The following is a 20,002-nucleotide window of genomic DNA, read 5'->3' as shown; positions in this document are numbered from 1 at the left end:
GGTTGATCTTGACAGGAGCAGAAATCACTCTGCCTTTGTTAACAAGGGTGAAGGTGGAACAAGAGAGAAGGGACAGACAGAGAGAGACCAGCGTGTTCTACCTATTCCCCTGATGGAATACAAAGCGAGGGTATTGCTGTGTATGTGTGTGGTTGTGGGGTGTTGATGATTACAAGAGAGAGGAATAAGTGTGAAATATTTATTTAAGAGAGTGGGAGAATGTGTTGACATGGGAAATGTTGAAGATTTCCTGAGCAACGTGGAAAGCCCCTTGAGGATTGTAGTCATTAGTTTAAAACTAGCAGGGTTGTGTGCCTGTTTTTCTTAGCCGTGATCAGCTGCTTGGGAGCAGTAATGGAGAGTGTGAAATGGTAGATTTAATAGGGATTGGGATTTTAAATGTGAACATGATGGAGAGAGAAGGGGAGAAGTGATTCATGGGTCAATGCAAGGGAGCAATTATAAATATGGACCACAGAGTCTAAGCTGGGTAAAGAATGGAAGTGAGAACATGGACAGTGATAGAAAGTAAAAAGCGGTAGAGCCAATGGATAGAAAATTCCAATGCGGTAAAACGAAACAAAACAAAACCATTGGTACAAAAGTATTAGAGCAAGTGAGCTAGAAAAATAGGAGGTGGTGATCAAAGTGGGGTGCTTTAAACTGAGATTTTGGAGACGTCTGTGTTGGTAACAAAGCATACCATGGGTTTGGATAACTAAGGTGCAATGGAAGATAAAGTCATTGAAGGCAAGGACAAGGTGGACAAATTATCTACATAGATATTAAAGACACAAAGAATGATAACAGAGTGATAGGGAAATTTCCAGCAAGCCAAGCCTAAGTTCTTCAACTAATAAAGGTAGAAAACTGGAAGGATAGTAAGTGATTCTTAAAAGGAGGAGTATCAAGTATGACAGTCAGAGACATTTGCAGGGGAGAGGAGCAGGAAGAATAATAGTCTAGAAGTGATGATGAACATGTGGTACATGGGATGGTGGGAGAAAAACAGGCATCACTGGAGAGAGGTGACATGGGAAGCATTGTCTTAAGGGAAAGTCAGGTATCTGCAAGAGCAAAATGGAAGGAATATTGAGGTTGAGGATTTAAGAATTTTTGCTCATGGCATTCTGTGAGTTCCAGAGAACCCAGCTGCAAGGTCTAGGGACTCAGGGAGGAGTAGGGGCTTGGGTCAGAAGAGGGCTGCATGGAGCCATTACAGAGATAGTTCCTTGGATGGGTTGTGGGCTTTTTTATGTGTGGAAACTGAGGTAGGAAGTAATATAGTATATCAGGGATTAATCCCGATGTCCTCTTAAGGCACAACCAGCAAACATTTTCTGTAAAGAGCCTGATTATAAACACTTTAGCTGTGTGATCATACGGTCCCTGTTATGAACACTCAGTTCTGCCACTGTAGAGCAAAAGCAGCCATAGGTAAGACATCAATGAATGGGTGTGACTGAGTCCCAATAAAACTGTATTTGGAAAATTAAGCAGTTTACTGACCCCGCCTTAGATGAAACTGGCTGATCAGTTCCGGGGACTGTTATCTTAGGGAATTGCAGGGATAAAGCAAGTGAAGTAGTTTGGAGCAGGATGGCTAAAGTACTCATCAGGAGTACCTGTCACGCCAGGGCCCCTCATCCTGGAGTTGAGTGGGCCCTCAGTGCTGCTCTCAGTAGCATTTGGATCTCTGTGGGTCACTCACATCCTGTTGTGGCCTCCTGGGTTTCAGCTAGAACAACTGGTGAATGGTGGGGTCATTCTGCAAGACACAAATGAGGAGGGAGGGCCATTGAGGGTCAGGAGATAGAGGATTAATTTCATTTATAACATTGATTTTGAAGTGTCTGTGAGACATCCAAGTAGGAACGACCAGGAACGAGTTGGATTGGGATTTTGAGCTGGGAAGGTGTCTAGACATGTCTAGGTATCTAGATGTCTCGGTGCCTAGATGTCTAGGTGGGACATAGGTCACTGTCTAGATGTCTAGATGCCTAGGTGGGTGAAGGTGTTGTCCATCGATAGGGGAATTGAAGCTTCACTCTGGTTCCGGTTGGAGCTGATCTCCCTGGGAACAACATTTAATAGGTAGGCAGAGAGATTCAGATACAGAAATCTTCACTGAGTCCTTCGGTTTTAAATCAAACTTATGTTTTCCAAATTCCAGCCCTCTCTTGTGCTGGGTGAGTCCTGAGATTCTGGAGAGTATGAGACAGAAAGTTTCCAGCGTGCACATGTCAGATAAATGCACTATTTGCTTGAGGCTGTATTACCGCAAATCAAGTGCATGAAGAAAATCTTGAGTTTTCTTCTGCAAGTTTTCAGTAAAGCAAGACTGATTCATGAGTCATGCATTGATCCTCCTCCTTTTTTGATGGTTCATTTTTCTGCCCATCTTCACCTCTATCAAAGAACAAAAGATGAAATAAAGAGGTGATATGTACATTATTTGACATTACTACCAATTAACAGCTTCCATCCAGGGAAGGACTAGAAGCTGTTGTGTAGATGGATGTTTTCAGGTTTTCTCTTAACGTGCCTTGGGAAGTCAGAAAGTCAGAATTAGGTAGTGGAAAGGTGATTTGCACTTGCAATCAGAAGACTTGCATTTGAGAGGTGGTTTTGGCCTGAACAGAAAGCATGACCTTGGGCACCTCACTTAACTTCTCTGCATCCCAATGGTCTCACTTGTAAAACACCAACCATGAGCCAAGCGTAGTCCAGAGACCTTACATACTCCTTGTTTCACTTAATAATTCCTACCTAAAACAGGATGCTGTGAGAGTCAAATGAGAAGATGGATATAAAAGCACTGCGAAAACCACAAAGCAATATATCAGCATAGGTCATTGTATACCACTAGTCATTGTTTTCAGTGGCCCTAACTGCCTTAAAAATAATGGACTAGATTTGCCCATGCCCAAAAGTCTAATTTTTGGCTCAGTTTTCTTTTTGTGCTGCTGTTTTTTTGTAAGTTAAGAAACCAAATCAGCAACTTGTCCTTTATATTTTATAGTAAAATTGCCAAACTCAGAAAAGGGAAGATAAAATCCTAAAATGCTTAGATGACACGAGTTGCAATCCTCTTATAAAATTTTAGTGACTTTCTTAAACTCACAGTCTGCTGCTCTTTCTAAAGCTCCCCTAGCAAAGTAAAGGGTTTGGAAGAGGAATCCACGGGGGTGCTCTTTTCTGGACTGAGGAGGCACTGCCATTAGACGATGATGGCATTCCTGCGTTATAATTTACACCTGCATTTCATGCACTTTATTCACTGCCAATAATTATTGAATAATTACTGTGTTCTCCTACTGAGGCCTCTCTTTGTACTCCCACTTCTTCCTAGGGTTTCAGCTAGATTGTTGCCTTTTGAAAGTTTCTTTCCCTCTGAAATGAAGGCAGGTGGTTTATAATTCTTATTTTTCAGCCAAGCATTTAAATCGGAAAGCTGTGTACCCAGTAGCCTGTCCTGTCTCCCTGGTTTCTGTGTGCACTGTTTGCTGGAAGGAGAACAGGAAGTGGTTTGTCCTAGAAAGTCACTTTTGCTTAAAGACCTTAAAATTCATGTGTTTGTGACTCCCATGTTACCTATTTTCATGTAGCATCTTCCAAATTTGCTAAGCTGATTTGAATTGAGATAAATTAGATCATTTGCAGCCCAACTTGCCTGCCAAATTCAAATTGGCACTTGAACCACTTTATCTATGTTTAGGGGTTTGTTGGAAGACAAAATCATCAAGACTTAGCTACATTGAAGGAGTTTGTTTTATTTTCCTATATGAGAAAACAAGTTAATTCCTGCCTTTTTTTCCTCTTCTCTGAAAAAAAAAAAAAAAAAAATTCCTCAGTTACCTAGTCTATCTTAGTATCCATTCTCTAGGTCAGAAGAATAAACCTAAAGTACAAGACATAATCTGATTGCTTTACCTAGGTGCTTTTCTGACTATAAGATCATGCTGGTGCCACAGCGCCCAAGGAAAATTTTGTTAAGACTGGAATCTTTACTCATTATTGCTTTCCATTAAAAACTTACAATTAATCATGGAAGAAACTTAAATTTCTGTCACTCCTGGAAGAGTGCTTATTCTGAATCCCAAAGTGTTTATTTTGTCACATACTTTATAACCATGACAGACCTCAATAAATGATGGTTGAATAACCAAGCCTTCTTTAAGCCTGATTATTGAAATAGAGACGAAAGCCATTCTGGAGTCCAAACCTTGCAAATAGTATCAGCCTGCTTTGTGTTTTTACTCAACCTTAGAACTTGCACCCAAAATGACCATAGCCCTAGTATTACAGAACAATTAAATACGTATTATTATAATGCAAGCGTCATGGAATAAATGCAGATGTTGCTGAAATTGGCAGTGTAATGTAACACACAGCACTGGCTTGAGAAAAGTGTTTTACACCCATTTCTTAGTCCTCAAGTTATCCATGAAGTTGGTGGGCAGAGGGCAGGAAATAATATGATCCTTTGCATTATAGCAAAGGAACTGAGCGACTTGAAATTGGTTTGGAGATCTAAACTAGACATTCAGAACATCATTTCGTTCCCAGGGGCCTCCTCAGTATGAGAAGTTTCCAAATGATTTTCTCATAAGAAAATGGATGATGATAAATAAAGTCATAGGAATGTTTGAAATTTCATTTTGTTGTGTTGTAAATAATATATTCCTTGAATTATATCTCTTTATAGTACATAGGTCACCTCAGCCAATTATGTCTATTGTGAAAAACTGAGATTTGGGAGAGGACAGATTGGCATTCCCTGATGTCCCTATTGTTATAAAATGTTTGATAAAGCTGAAGTCTGGCTCCAAGTATTTTTTAGACATTGGTCGATTTATTCATTTAATAAATTATTACTGAACATCTGCCACCTGCTACACACTGCACTAGGTACTGATAATAAAACAAAGCACAGTCTCTGCCCTCCTTTGACACCTCTGCAGCTGCTGAAAGTAAAATTAGAATCAAAAGCCAAGAGATGAGATTCATTAGATATAGAAATGACTGACCTCAAGAAATAATCTGTGCAGGTTGGCTGAGAAAATGTTAAGACACATAACTGATAAACAATTATGCATGTGTTAAATTGGAGCTATTATCTAATCCAGATAAAATGAATAGACATGTAGAGATAATGAACTGAATTCACTCCCTCATATATCACACGTATTGTATGTGTACCTTTCCCTGCCCTCACAGAACATATAGTACCGATTTACCAGTTTCAGTCTGTCCTTCCCAGCTGTAAAAATGTCACCACATCGATTCAATTGCATAAACCAAATTGTAGGAGTCATCTTTGATTCTTCTAATTCCCTCAACCTCAAACCCCTACCCTCACTCCCAGTCCTCTCAGACCCACGCACAATCCAGTAACAAATTTTGCTCACTCCAAAACACACCGTGAATCTTCCCTTTTTTCACAGTCTCTACAGTTACTTCTCTGGTGTAGCACTGTCACTTCTCATGTGGCCCACAGGGAAGAAGTCCTGACAGGTCCCCCTGCTTCTGTTCTTCTTGTCCAAGCCCAACACACACACATCGCTTCCTGACTCAGCATCCAGAGTGTAATTCTCGTAAAAGCTAAACCAGACTGTGCCACTTACCAGCATCAAGTGGCTTCCCGTGCATGTGAAATCAAATCCAAGCTCCTCTTCCTGACCTATAAAGGCGTATGTGATGTAGCCCCTGTTTCTCTCTCCCGCCTCAACTCCCACTATTGTTGCCTTCATCCAGACATGCTGACCTTTCTGTGCCTCCCATTCACCAACTTCCTTCCCAGCTCCGGGCCTTTGATCTTCCAGAAGGCTGGTCCTTCTGATCTTCACAGAGCTGGTTTCCTCATCGTTCGGATCACAAAGAAGGGTCACCTCCTCAGACACCTTCTTTGACCTTCCACTCAATTTCACATCACTACCACTGTAATTTTCAGCATACCACTTATCAACATCTGTGATTTACCCTCTTTTTTTGGCTTATTTGATTCTTGTTTCTCTACCACCACTGGAACAGAAACTCTTTGTCATCTTGTCTGCTACTGTATCCCTGGGGCCTGGAATTTTGCCTGATACACATTTGATGCTCAATAAATATACGTGGAATGAATGAATGAATGATGATAGTAGAAGAGGAGGGGGTAATGAGCACTGGAGGGAGAGGAGGTGAGGAGAAAAGGAGAGACTGGGGAATGAAAAGATATGGAGAAATGTTGGCAGAGTGAGAGCCAGAGAGACAGTGAGGGAAATTAACTGGCTTTGAGATTGAGACTTCAAGGACGGAAAAAGTTAAGTGCGGCAGGAGTATAAAGTGGGGTGAGGAAGAGGGTGGAGAGGTGAGGTTGGAGAGGCCGGCAGCGGGCAGATTATCAAGAACTTCGAAATCCAAGAAAAACAGATTGTGCTTTATTCTATGGAAACCAATTAAAGGTTTTAAGCAGGGGAGTGACAGGATCAGATTTGTGTTTTAGAAAGATCACTGTGGCTGGGATGTAAAGAATGAATTAGAAGAAGACAAAAGAAAAATTATGTTAACAGAAAGGAATGGTCAATGTGGCAGCTTAAACAAAGGGGAGTCGGAAAGCAGGGATTTGGCAGTGTTTTTCCAACACTGTCAGGGAAGAGGCAGTAAATCTGAGAATCTGAGCATCCCAGTGACCATAGAGGAAGTATATAATGGCCGGTAAGAGTCTGGGCTTGGAGTCAGACAGACCTGGGTGTAACCTCAAATCTATCACTCTGCAGCTTATGTGATCTAGAACAAGCGATCAATTCTAAGCCACAATGTCCTCTTCGGTAAAATAGGAGTAATAATTGCCAGACTGTAAACTACTTAGTTCTCTGCTTGCTATGTTTGAGTGCTAAATAAATATTAGTTTTATTGTGATACTACTAGGTATGCTCTGTGATGGGCTTAGAAAACTCTAACAGGTCACTCCATGACCTGGACAAACTAGACCTCACAGCGTCTACCTTCTTTTGATATATGTCTCTACAAATCAGGAAACTCTGATTATTAACTTGGCTTCTTAGAGAGCTCCTTTATGAGTATCTTGGCCACCAATAAAAGCATATTTCTAAATGAATAGTAAGAAGATAACACTGTGTTTACATGTAGTTTCTGTTGAGTTAGGTTAGCTTGAGTCAGGCCCCTAAACTTATATTCATTTCTAAGAAGAACCAAACTCTGAGATGTGCTTTGTGTTCTGAGGACAAAGTTCACACCCTGGATCAGTGACTGCACCAAGAAGACCCACCCCTCGGAGAGTGAGCAACAGGCTGTCCTGACAACGGGATTTTGTCTCTCAACATCAGCCATTCCACTTGTGTCATGTAGAAGCACATGCCTTAAATCAGATCACTCTTCTACATGATAACATTTTCATACTTGAAAAATTCCTATTTTTCTTTTACTTTCCTCCTTCCAATCTTTCCTTGAGCACAGATATCCAGATGGAATAAGAAATAACTAGGGTTGTTTTTCAGTTCCCACCTTCAAATGGATCAGGAGTGATGCCCGCTTATGCATTTGATGTGTTTTTCTTTGAATCTGTCTTTGTGGAAAAGGGTTGTATCTGTTAGAGACTTAATATTTTTAGAAATTTAATAGGCTCATTTAGAGGTAAATATTTTAAACAGGCCACCCATGCATTGCATTAACTGCACCTTGCTGTGACATTATCACAAAGGCTTCAAACCTCAGGGACTGAGAAATCTTTTAACACTCTGTTTAGTAAACGTTAAACCCTCAGTTGATGATCTGAGTTCACTCTCCCTTAGTATAGATCAGGCTGCTGAGGCGGGTGATATTTCAGTCATTTGAATGTCAGTCTAAAAGCACGCACATCACTGCTGCACATCATCAGAGCCTCGGGTCATTTACACTTGTGGTTGTTTTACTTCACAGCCCAGAGCCTTCCCCGAGCTGCTGTCATTCTGACCCTGAGGCCGCCCTTCACAGCCTCCTGACTCCACTCCCAACATCCCCTTTCAAGCTGACACAGAGCAAAGGCTGACCTTGTCCCATCAACCACTTACCCACACAGACCCAATTAATCTTTGGTTGCCAGTAAATCCAGCACACTTCCCTCCTTGCATACTACAGAATTTCGCAGAGGGGATGCTTTGGGCTTCGTTTGCTTCCCTATGAGATGAGCTGTGGCTGAAACACAGACAGCTGCCCTATAGAATGATCTGAGGGCCCTGACAACCAAAGGTGTCTCCTTGTCAGAGTGTCAGGGTGTGGGAACTCACTCCTAGCCCCTTTCCATTACTCCTGAGGACTTCTTTCCAAGAATAAAAAATTCCTAGAAAAATTAACCAATTGCCTCTCACAAGGCAGTGGTGTTCTAAGACAGAGTTCATACAGAGACAAGGGGAAAGGAAAGGAAAAGGGAACTGATGATGGGATTCTGGGTGTTTTGAGACATTTGAGGGGACTGGGTCCCTGCAAGTAGTAAGACTCTAAGTGAGGATGCAACATGACCCTAGAGTCAAACAAACCATCTGGGTTTGTTCAAGGTCATTAAACTATATGACCCACCATGTAGGTGCATTGTAATAAATACAAATACCAATCACTGCCAAATTTACTTTTGGCCAGACTTGGCTTCAGTCAAGAACACAAAAACACAAATCAGTGGCTACTTCAACAGATGGAGGGTGGGGGTCTAGGGTGAGACTCGTAACCTCCACTTCGGGCATTTAGAATAATCAAGATGCATCCAGATCACTGTAGGAAGGTAACTGCTGTCTACACGGGATACTTGGGTCAGCAGTGGCCTCAGTTTGATGGGCTTCTTATCTGTGAATAGAGTGCAGACTGGAATTTGGAGTGTGGGGTCTGATAAGGAAGAGGGCATTCACTGCCTGTGGAGTGAGAAACTTGGGGGGTGGGGAAAGTTGGTGGTCCAGCATACTTTTTGACACTGGTAACAGCTTCCTATTACACCTTCCCTGTAGCTCAGGTGACCCTGCCGTCCACTTTAGCAAGAGTTTGGAAATATATTTGGGTCCTGTGGTAGGCAGAATAATGCTCCCTCCGTAGATGTCTGTGTCCTAATCCTATGAATATGTTAAGTTATGTGGTAAAGGAGAGTAAAGGTTGCAGATAAAATTAAGGTTGCTGATCAGCTCACCTGGAGATGGATGAAGTTATCCTGGATCATCTCGTTTGGCCAAATGTAATCACAAAGATCTTTAAAAGTGGAGGAGGGAAGCAGTACAGAAGGCCGGAGTGATGACATAAGAAAGTCTTGACCCACTCTTGCTAACTCTGAAGATGGAGGAAGAGAGTTACCTCCCAGCAAGGGATGCAGGTGGCCTCTAGAAGCTGAAAAGGACAAGGAAAAAGAGTGACCCCTGGAGACTACAGAGGGAACGCAGCCACGCCAATACCTTGACTTTGGTCCAGTGAGACCCACGTTGGATTTGTAACCTACAGAACTGTCAGATAACAAATCTGTGTTGTTTTAAGCCACAAAGTTTGTGAGAATATGTTATAGCAGCCATCAGAAACTAATACAGGTCCCTTCTGAGAGGAGATGCAGGATTCGTTCCACCAGCCGATTTGTTCAAAGCCGCCAATCGTATTCTCAGTCCCTGAAGAGAGCAACTTCTCATCTTTAACCACAACCTAAAAGCTTCCTAAGTTCCACTTCTTCCTGTGGCATAGAGAGTTTAAGCCAGATCCCCTGTGACCGCAGGCATTCAGAAGTTCTAGATGGGCAGAGTGCGAAATGAAGGACATCCATTATTGGAAGTCAACGTGAAACTTACCTCAGAACTTTTCAGACTACTGCTTCAAAAGAAGAAATCCACATTAAGGAGGCTGTTAAGGATCTGACTAGGCAGCTTTAGAAAAAAAGATTCAGAGACAAAATGTGTCCTGTATCTCAAGTTTACCTTTATTGTTCCAAAGAATAGCAGGGATCTTAGAAGACTGTCATCTTAAAGCACAATGTGTCGAGTTAAAGATGGAGTGGCAATATTAATGGAATTGCCTTGCTTTAGTAGGTTTAAGGCAAATCCTTAACATTATTTTCCTGCCGTTTTCTAAATTAAATTTATAAGAAATATTATGTATCCTGCTGTGCAAAGTGAAAGCTGTATTCTTGTAAAGGGCTTATAATCATATTAAAAAGCTGGAGGGTGAAGTTTGTTCATGCCATCAAAGTCACCAAGTAAAAATAGAGTCTTATATTGTGCATTTTTATAATGGTAATACCTTTTGGGGTATATAACACCACAAAGTGCTTCACTGATATTGTTTTGTTAATCCTCAGAACATCCCCGGTGGGGAGGTATATTTTTATCTCCACTTTGCATGCGGGAAAACTGAGGCGCAGCGAGTGTCAGCAAATGTGCCTCGGCCTGCCAGTGGGTGGGCAGCATAGCTTGCACAGAAACTCCAGGATCGTAGCCCGAAGACTATCCACACCATTCATCAGACGGCAGTCATCTTTCTAATCTACCTTTCTGCAGGTACAGAAATAGCTCCAGGAGGACTTTGGCATCTCTCAAATTGTATATTCAAGTTCCTCAAGAAAAATATCCTATAAATAGATTTTCTGTTAATTCCACTACATCTGCTTAAAATACTTATCAACAGTCGGTAGGAGGTAACAGCACAAGGCTCAGAGTGGGGGCATTTTTGTGAAGTTAGACGGAAATGTGGATGATCTGGGGAAAGCCAAGGGAGACAGTTTGGGGAGCTGGAGTGGGACTGTGTATTTGGTAAACCAGAAGCTCCCCACAGGAGCCTGCTCACCAAAAGCACACAGTTCCCCTCTGACCAGGGAATTCCAGGACTTTCAGGAAGTTCTATTCCTGGGCACAGAGATTATTTCTCTTGTTCTGCAGACTTAGATTTTACTTTGGTTCTTAAGCTTCTGCTTTATGTGCTTTAAACCAGCTGGTGCACGCCAGGTTTGAGCATCTTGATAGGAACACTCAGTAACTGAACTTAGTGTTTAGTTCCCTTGCTCTGGGCCATGGAGAGCAGGTGGTCCAAATTCTCCTCCTCTCTGCTGTTTTCCTCAGTTATGTTTCCCTGAGTGACACAGAAACCAGAGGCTTGAGCACCTTGCAAATAATATAGGTAAACACAGGAATGTGTTGAGAACCTGCTAGGTATAGGCACGAGACCCATGTCTAGGTCTCAATGTGTCACTCCTCGGGCCTCATTGGAATTATGCTGTCCCTTTTCACAGCACAGGAGAAAAAGTCATTTGCTTAAGGTCATGTCATGAGTAAGTTGGTGTGGTGCAGCTGGGATTTAGCCCCAAGTCTGATGGGACTTGACCATCTGCTTTTAACCACTACCCTAAGATCCCAATCCTGTGACAAATGGACTTTCCAGCACAGTGATGAGCTCAGGGTTGTTTGCTGTTTGCATGTATCTTTGGTATCCCGCTATCTAACACGATAAGCACACCCATATTCCTTAGTTTTAGGGCTTCTTACCCTCAACACCTTTCAATAAAAATATTAGTGACAAGGTTTCTAATTTTTCTTCCTGAGAACTGATTTTAAAACAGACAGTGGGCCAGGTGCAGTGGCTCACGCCTGTAATCCCAGAACTTTAGGAGGCCAAGGCAGGAGCATCACCTGAGGTCAGGAGTTTGAGACCAGCCTGGTCAACATGGTGAAACCCCCTGTCTACCAGAAATACAAAAATTAGCTGGGTGTGGTGGCACACACCTGTAATCCCAGCTAATCGGGTGGCTGAGGCAGGAGAATCACTTGAACCCAGGAGGCAGAGGTTGCAGTGAGCCGAGATCATGCCATTGCACTCCAGCCTGGGCAACAGAGAGAGACTATGTCTCAAAAAAACGAACAAACAAAAAACTGATAGTGAAGTTATTTGGATAGCTAGTATTTTCTGTTCCTTTCCTTCCTATACCTATACACTGTATTTGTGTCACTAGCGTGTTTCAAAAGCTCAGTTGTTGAATGGTTTATTTACATAACTATTCAATTGACTAATGATATTGTTTGGATCTTTGTCCACATCAAAATCTCATGTTCATTTATAATCCCCATTGTTGGAGGTGGGGTGTGGTAGAAGGTGATTGGATCATGGGTGCAGATTTCGCCCTTTGGTGAGGTTCTCATGATAGGGTTCTCATGAGATCTGGTTGTCTAAAAGTGTATAGCACCCCACCACCCACCCCTGCTCTTTTCTTCCTGCTCCAGCCATGTAAGACATGCCTGCTTCCTTTACACATTCTTCCATAATTGTAAGCTTCCTGAGGCCTCCCCAGAAGCCAAGCAGAAGCTGCTATGCTTCATGTACAGCCTGCAGAACCATGAGCCAATTAAACCTCTTTATTAATTACTCAGTGTCAGGTATTTCTTTACAGCAGTATGAGGATGAACTAATACAACTAACTACACAAAAACTGGTCCCAAAGAAAAGTCCATTCCCAGGTTAAGAGACACAGTGGAGAGATAAAGGGCTTATTCTGTCTGTCCTCACCTGGACAGCATAGATGATCTTACATATTGTTGGTGTTACACAGAGTATCTGGAACCAACTTCTTTAACATCTTCTCCATTTCTGTGTTGAGTTTTTTTTCCCAGACCTGCCAGCATGCCCACTATGCAGAGCCCCAGCCATACCCCTTACTTCACTTGGATACTCTAGGGTAATATCATCTTGAGATTCTTAACCCAATTATACCTGCAAAAATAGTCTTTCCAAATAAGGCCACATTCACAAGTTCCTGGTGTTAGAACATGGTCGTATCTTTTTGGGAGCCATCATTCTACATATTACATCAGCCATAGCATCTCTGACCAACAGTGTATGATCACAGCTCAAATTTGTAATGACTGGCAATTTCTTCTCTCACGTGACAGCTGATTCCATTTTTTGCTAAACTCTAATTTCATAAATGATAATCTTCATGTTATGCCCAAATCAGCATGTATGTAATTTTCCCCCATCAGTCCTACTTCTGCCTATAGAAATACTGAGGGATAAATTCAGTTCTTTTGCAATAAGACTAATGAATAGAGCTGAAAATAAAACGTTAAGGGTCAGAGAAATGTGGAAGTTTGTGAAAGCAGGGTAATCTGGACAACTAATTCAACATAATTCATCAATTCTTTATTATGTGTTTACTTTGTGCAATATACTGTGGTGAATGGTGTAGAAGATTTTCAGATGGAGAAGAGAGTTCAGGACCTCCACATAGCAGGGCAACAGGACATGTTCACATATAACTACAATGCACAATATTATGCAAATAACTATAATACAAGGTAGAAGGTGGTGAAGGTCATGAAAGAGGATTAACAAAGTGCAGTTAGAGTTAGATGAGAGGATATTCTTTGTCATCCCTTCTATTCTGTCTCCACAGAGAAGCCAAAATGAGTTAAAAATAAACTGCACAGGCTCAAAGCAGGCTCTTCCAGGCTCAAAACTATACAATAGATCTATGTGGGGAAAAGAAAAGAAAAAATCCCACTCCTGGTATGACCTTCGAAACCCCTACTCACCTTTCAGCCTTGCCTGGTCCACACTCCTCCTTGCTCTCCACATAGGCACCAGCCACAGTGGCCCCTGTGTTCAGGTCCTCAGACTTGCCATGTTCTGTTCTGCCCCAGGGCCTTCTCCCAGCCACTCCCTGAGACTGGAATACTGTCACCCCAATCCTTTGCTCTTAGCCTTAAGGAGGACTCTCTTGATTGCTTATTTAAATTAGATTCTCTGTCATATTATCTAATAGCACCTTGACTTTATCTTCATACCACTGATCACAGTTTGCAATCACACACCTAGGTATGTGACTATTCATTTGATGTGAATCTTTACCATTGGATGGTAAACTTCAGTAGGCCACTATTTCACACAACATCCATATGGTGTATCAGAGTACCTGGAAAATAGATGTACAAGTGAGTGTAGCTGAGTTCTAATAAAATCTTATTTGTAAGAACATGTGCTGGGCTGGATTTGGCTCTTGGGTTGTAGGTTGCTGACACCTGGTCTAGGGAATACTGAGAGGGCTATAAGTGGAGGCCGGTGTAGTACCCTTACGCCTAAGCTGTGGAGTTTTAATAATTCATAGGAAGTCACAGCAGATTGAAAGGTATGTGAGAAAAGAAGTAAAAGAAGGTGTGTGAGTAAAATTATTTTTAGTATTTCTATTAGTTCTTTTTCACACTGCTATAATGAACTGCCTGGGACTGGGTAATTTATAAAGGAAATAGGTTTAATCGACTCAGAGTTACGCATGACTGGGGAGGCCTCAGGAAACTTACAATCATGGCAGAAGGCAAAAGGTAAGCAAACTTGGACCTCCTCACATGGTGGCAGGAGACAGAAGAGCAAGAGGGAAATGACTAGACCCTTATAAAACCATCATATCTCATGAGGACTCACTATTATGAGAACAGCATGGGGAAAATCACCCCTGAGATCCAGTCACCTCCCATCAGGTTCCTCCCTCAACACGTGGGGAGTATGGGATTACAACTCAAGATGAGATTTTGGTGGGGACACAGCCAAACCATGTCAGTATTCTTAATCTAGGAACACCTCTGATGAACGGAATCAGAAGAGATTAGAGGCACAGAGAGGAGCAGTTAGGAGCCTGTTCCAACACTCTAGATAAGAGACGATGAATTTCACCTGAAAAGACTGAAAGTGGGCAGATGAGGAATACTGCAAAATTATCTCCAAGGTTTTATTCTGGGTATTAGATAATGACATACGGCTAATAGGAGAGAAACAAGGATGTTAGGAGAAAGATTGCTTTGGTGTTGAGGGGAAATGGCCAGCTGAGCTTATGTGTCCAGTTTAAGGTGTTAGGAGGACATGCAGTGGGGTAGCTAACAGACTAGAGCAAATGTGGGACTTAAGCAAGGGACAGGTGCTGTAGATGCAGATTCGGGTGAAGGGTTGAGAGACAGGAGAGAGGGAAGGTGTGGTGCCCAAGGACAGACCCTGGTGATGATCTTCAGGTAGACACTGAGTGAAGAAAGGAAAAGGTACTAAGTGACCCAGGACTGCAGAAAGCCACAGGAGGCAGACAAGGAAGGTTTTAAGAAGGAAAAGTGAAATCAGCCCCAAGCAAATCCATCTCCAGAAAGCAAACAAAGTACATATCTGTTTCTGAAATTATCAAAATACATCAACAGCCTGGTGCACTAACCAGAAATTATGTAATAAAATTAGCCAGGGTGAGTCTAGCCTTAGGGTTGGCGCTGCCCCCTTCTATTCAAGAGCCTGCATCATGAAGAACGTGACACAGAAGAGGCAGCCCTATTTGCTTTCTTTATCCAAGACAGGCTCGCATACTTCCAATGACCTGAACAAATTCAATAATCTGTTCATTTGCTAGAGTCTCTTCTCGAGACTCCATTGATGGGTGATTTATCAGAGCAGCCAGGGCAGGCGCAGGGGCATTCTCTGCGTTTGCTTTGAAGCCCCGATGCCAAAGCACATTATCAGGTCTGAAGGTCATTGTTTCCATAGAAAACAATGACTTGTGGTTAATACCACCCTGTTGGCATATAACAAGGGAGATGACTGGTGATAATGTGAGGACTGAGAGTTCACTGCAGCCTACATCTGTCCTTCAGCTGCATACTACATCTGGCCTTCAACAGCATCCTGTCTGCTTGCCTTATATTCTCATGCTGCCCTTCCCTCCTGGGAAGGATGGGATGTGTCTGTTCTTTCGAGTGAAGGCTCTGAATCCTCCTTGACTCTAGGTATAACCTGGAGGGAAAATGCCCACCCAGCAGAGGATGGACAAAGGCTGATTTCACTGGGTTTTTATTTGCCACTGTTTGGGTCAAAGGCATTTGACCGCAGCTGCTGGTGGTTAGGCTGCTGGAGACATTAGCAGAAGGAGGAGAGTGATGATCCCAGACAACCTTTCCTGGAAAAAGCCCAGTTTGTTCTCACCTGCTGAGTTCTGCATTCCTGTCAGGTGCTCTGGAATTTAAACTACTGTTTATTAGTTTCTGTGGATTCTCTTTGTGGAAAGATTTATTGTTCTTGCATTTCTTGGGTGCAAAATGTCTATAAAACCTTCTGAGGCATCTTTGGGGATTTTACAATCAGGAAGTAGAAAATTATATTTCAAAGCTGAAGCTAATGAGAGATCATCCTGTAATAGGTGAGATATAAGGCTCTGTGTCTGTGGAGGGAAGGGATGAAGGAAACAGGCAATTTGACGGCTGCTGTTCTCTGTTACCAGAAAAAATTTCAACTTCACAACCTGACAAGGAAGGTTTGCAGCCTAGAACACATCAACCCTCAAGTGAAAAACAAGTGTTACCCATGCAGGTAACCATGCATTTTCACAAAGTCATCTGGCTTCAGGATAATGAGTCCATTATTTCTCTGGAATGACTTTCAATAGAATTTCTCTGAATACGTTTCAAATTTTAACAGCACTCAGGGTTGCACGTGGAAAAGCTACCAGGCTGTAGGTGGAGCTGTGCCAGTCATTCTCCATTTGCACCTCAGGTCTGTTTTCTGGCCTTCTCTATGTGGCAGGAGGTTGCTCTCTAGAAAGAGCTTCGCTAATCTCCCCATTCTCTGGATTCTGGTTGGGTTTGTGTAATGGGGGCACCACTAGGAGACCACAGGGCAGGATGTAAAAGCACTCAGGGTACCAATTTCCTCAGTCCCCTTGCTAGTCCCTACCTGCCCTGTGGAGGTTCCTGCCAGATGGCCCCTCTGGCCTCCAGGAGCAGGGACTCTACCTTTGCCCCTTCAGGTTCAGGGGTGCTCAGGGCTTCCCCAACCCTTGTTGGTGCTACCATACCTGCCCATACCCCTGTAAGTCATCCCTTTATTAGCCTCTTTTCAATGAAACCCTTTAAGGGTGTCATGTGTTTCCTGTGTCCTCTCTGATGGAGACAACAGTCATATTTTCATAAGGTACTATTTGTAAAATAATATAAAAGTGAGTATGGGAACAACTGTGTCCAACAAGCAAACATTTTGATAGCTGTATTAGGAAATTTGATAGAATAATTCTAAATTTCTTATAGAAGAAAAATTTCTATGAATATAGTCAGGAAAAATCTGGCTTTTTTTTTTTTTTTTTAATTTTCTGAGCTGTTTTTTGTTTGGTTTGTTTGTTTGGAGACAGGATCTTTTTCTGTTGCCCAGACTAGGGTGCAGTGGTGCACTCATAGCTCACCGTAACTTCAAACTCCTGGGCTAAAACTTACTGTAACCTCAAACCCCTGCCTCAGTCTCCCCAGTGCTAGGAATCAAGAACACACCACCAGACTTGGCTAATTTTTTTTTATTATTATTTGTACAGAAAGGATCTTGCTGTGTTGACCAGGCTGGTCTTAAATTCCTGACCTCAAATGATCATCCTGCCTTGGCCTCCCAAAGTGGTGGGATTACAGGCTTGAGCCATCATGCCTAGCCTAAAGCTTTTAACTTAGCAGATATTAAAATTGACTACAAATCTTCCCTAACTGAAACAAAGTAACACTAGTACAGGAATAGAAGATAGATCAGTTAAAGAAAATAGAGGGCTGATATGGTTTAGCTGTGTCTCTACCCAAATCTCAACTTGATTTGTGTCTCCCAGAATTCCCACAAGTTGTGGGAGGGACCCAGGGGGAGGTAATTGAATCGTGGGGGCCAATCTTTCCTGTGCTATTCTTGTGATAGTGAATAAGTCTCAGGTGATCTGATGGGTTTATCAGGGGTTTCCACTTTTGCTTCCTCCTCATTCTCTCTTGCCCCTGCCATGTTAGAAGTGCCTTTCACCGTAAGCCATGATTCTGAGGCCTCTCCAGCCATGTGGAAATGTAAGCCCAATGAAACCTCTTTTTCTTCCCAGTCTTTGGTATGTCTTTGTCAGCAGCGTGCATATGGACTAATACAGTAAATTGGTACCAGCAGAGTGGGGCATTGCTGAAAAGATACCCGAAAATGTGGGATTGCCTGTGGAATTGGGTAACAGGTAGAGGTTGGAACAGTTTGGAGGGCTCAGAAGAAGACAGGAAAATGTGGGAAAGTTTGGAACCTCCTAGAAACTTGTTGAATGGCTTTGACAAACATGCTGATAGTGATATGAACAATGAGGTCCAGGTTGAGGTGGTCTCAGATGGAGATGAGGAACTTGTTAGGAACTGGAGCAAAGGTGATTCTTGTTATGCTTTTGCAAAGAGACTGGCAACATTTTCTCCCTGCCATAGAGATATGTGGAACTTTGAACTTGGGGGAGATGATTTAGGGTATTTGGTAGAAGAAACTTCTAAGCAGCAAAGCATTCAAAAGGTGACTTGGGTGCTGTTAAAAGCATTCCATTTTTAAAGTGAAACAGAGCATGGAAGTTCAGAAAATTTGCAGCCTGATGATGCAGTAAAAAAGAACCCATTTTTTGAGGAGAAATTCAAGCCAGCTGCAGAAACTTGTATAAGTAGCAAGGAGCCTAATGTTAATCCCCAAGACCATGGGGAAGATATCTCCAGGCCATGTCAGAGACATTCACAGCAGCCCCTCCCATCACAGGCCCTGAGACCCAGGAGAAAACACTGGTGTTGTGGGTCAGGCACAGGGTCCCCGTGCTGTGAGCAGCCTGGGGACTTGGTGCCCTGTGTCTCAGCTGCTCCAGCCATGGCTGAAAGGGGCCAATGTACAGTTCAGGCTGTGGCTTCAGAGGGTGGAAGCCCAAGCCTTGGCAGCTTCCATGTGGTGTTGAGCCTGTGGGAGCACAGAAGTCAAGAATTGAGGTTTGGGAACCTCTGCTTAGATTTTGGATATGTGGAAATGACTGGATGCCCAGGCAGAAGTTTGCTGCAGGGATGGGACCTTCATGGAGAACCTCTGCTAGGGCAGTGCAGAAGTGAAATGTGGGGTCACAGCCCCCACACAGAGTCCCTAATGGAGCACTGCCTAGTGGAGCTATGAGAAGAGGGCCACCATCCTCCAGACTCCCCAATGGTAGATTCACCAACAGCTTGCATTGTGCACCTGGAAAAGTTGTAGACACTCAACGCCACTCCATGAAAGCAGCTGGAAGAGAGGTTGTACCCTGCAAAGCCACAGGGACAGAGCTGCTCAAGACCGTGGGAACCCAACTCTTTGATCAGCTGACCTGGATGTGAGACCTGGCATCAAAGGAGACCATCTTGGAGCCCTAAAACTTGACTGCCCTGCTGGATTTCAGACTTGCATGGCCTTGTAACCCCCTTTTTTTAAGCCAATTTCTCCCATTTGGAATGGCTGTATTTACCTAGTACCTGTACCCCAATTGTCTCTAGGAAATAACTAACTTGCTTTTGATATTACAGGCTCATAGGCGGAAGAGACTTGGCTTGTCTCAGATGAGACTTTGTACTGTGGACTTTTGCATTAATGCTGAAATTAATTATGACTTCGGGTGGGCATGATTGGTTTTGAAATGTGAGGACATGAGATTTTGAGGGGCCAGTGGCAGAATGATATGGTTTGGCTGTGTCCCCACACAAATCTCAACTTGAATTGTATCTCCCAGAATTCCCACATGTTGTGGGAGGGACCCAGGGGGAGGTAATTGAATCATGGGGGCCAGTCTTTCCTGTGCTATTCTCATAATAGTAAATAAGTCTCATGAGATCTGATGGGTTTATCAGGGGTTTCCACTTTTGTTTCCTCCTCATTCTCTGTTGCCACCACCATGTAAGAAGCATCTTTTACTGTCTACCATGATTCTGAGGCCTACCCAGCCATATGGAACTGTAAGCCCAATGAAACCTCTTTTTCTTCCCAGTCTTAGGTATGTCTTTCTCAGCAACATGAAGTGGACTAATACAAGGACCTAGAAATCCACACCAGAATAGATGGGTGTACTATATAGGAATATAGTTCATAAAAATCATAATATTTCTAACCATTAGGGAAAATAATAATCATTTAATAAAGTGCGTTAGGGAACTGGCCAGCCATTTGTAAAAACTAAGAAGTTGGATCTACAACCTCATTACTTATATCACAATAAGTAGCCAAGGAATCA

Source organism: Macaca nemestrina, chromosome 16 (genome assembly GCF_043159975.1).
Source record: "Macaca nemestrina isolate mMacNem1 chromosome 16, mMacNem.hap1, whole genome shotgun sequence".
NCBI classification, from domain to species: Eukaryota; Metazoa; Chordata; class Mammalia; order Primates; family Cercopithecidae; genus Macaca; species Macaca nemestrina.
Note: the sequence above shows the minus strand (reverse complement) of the source record.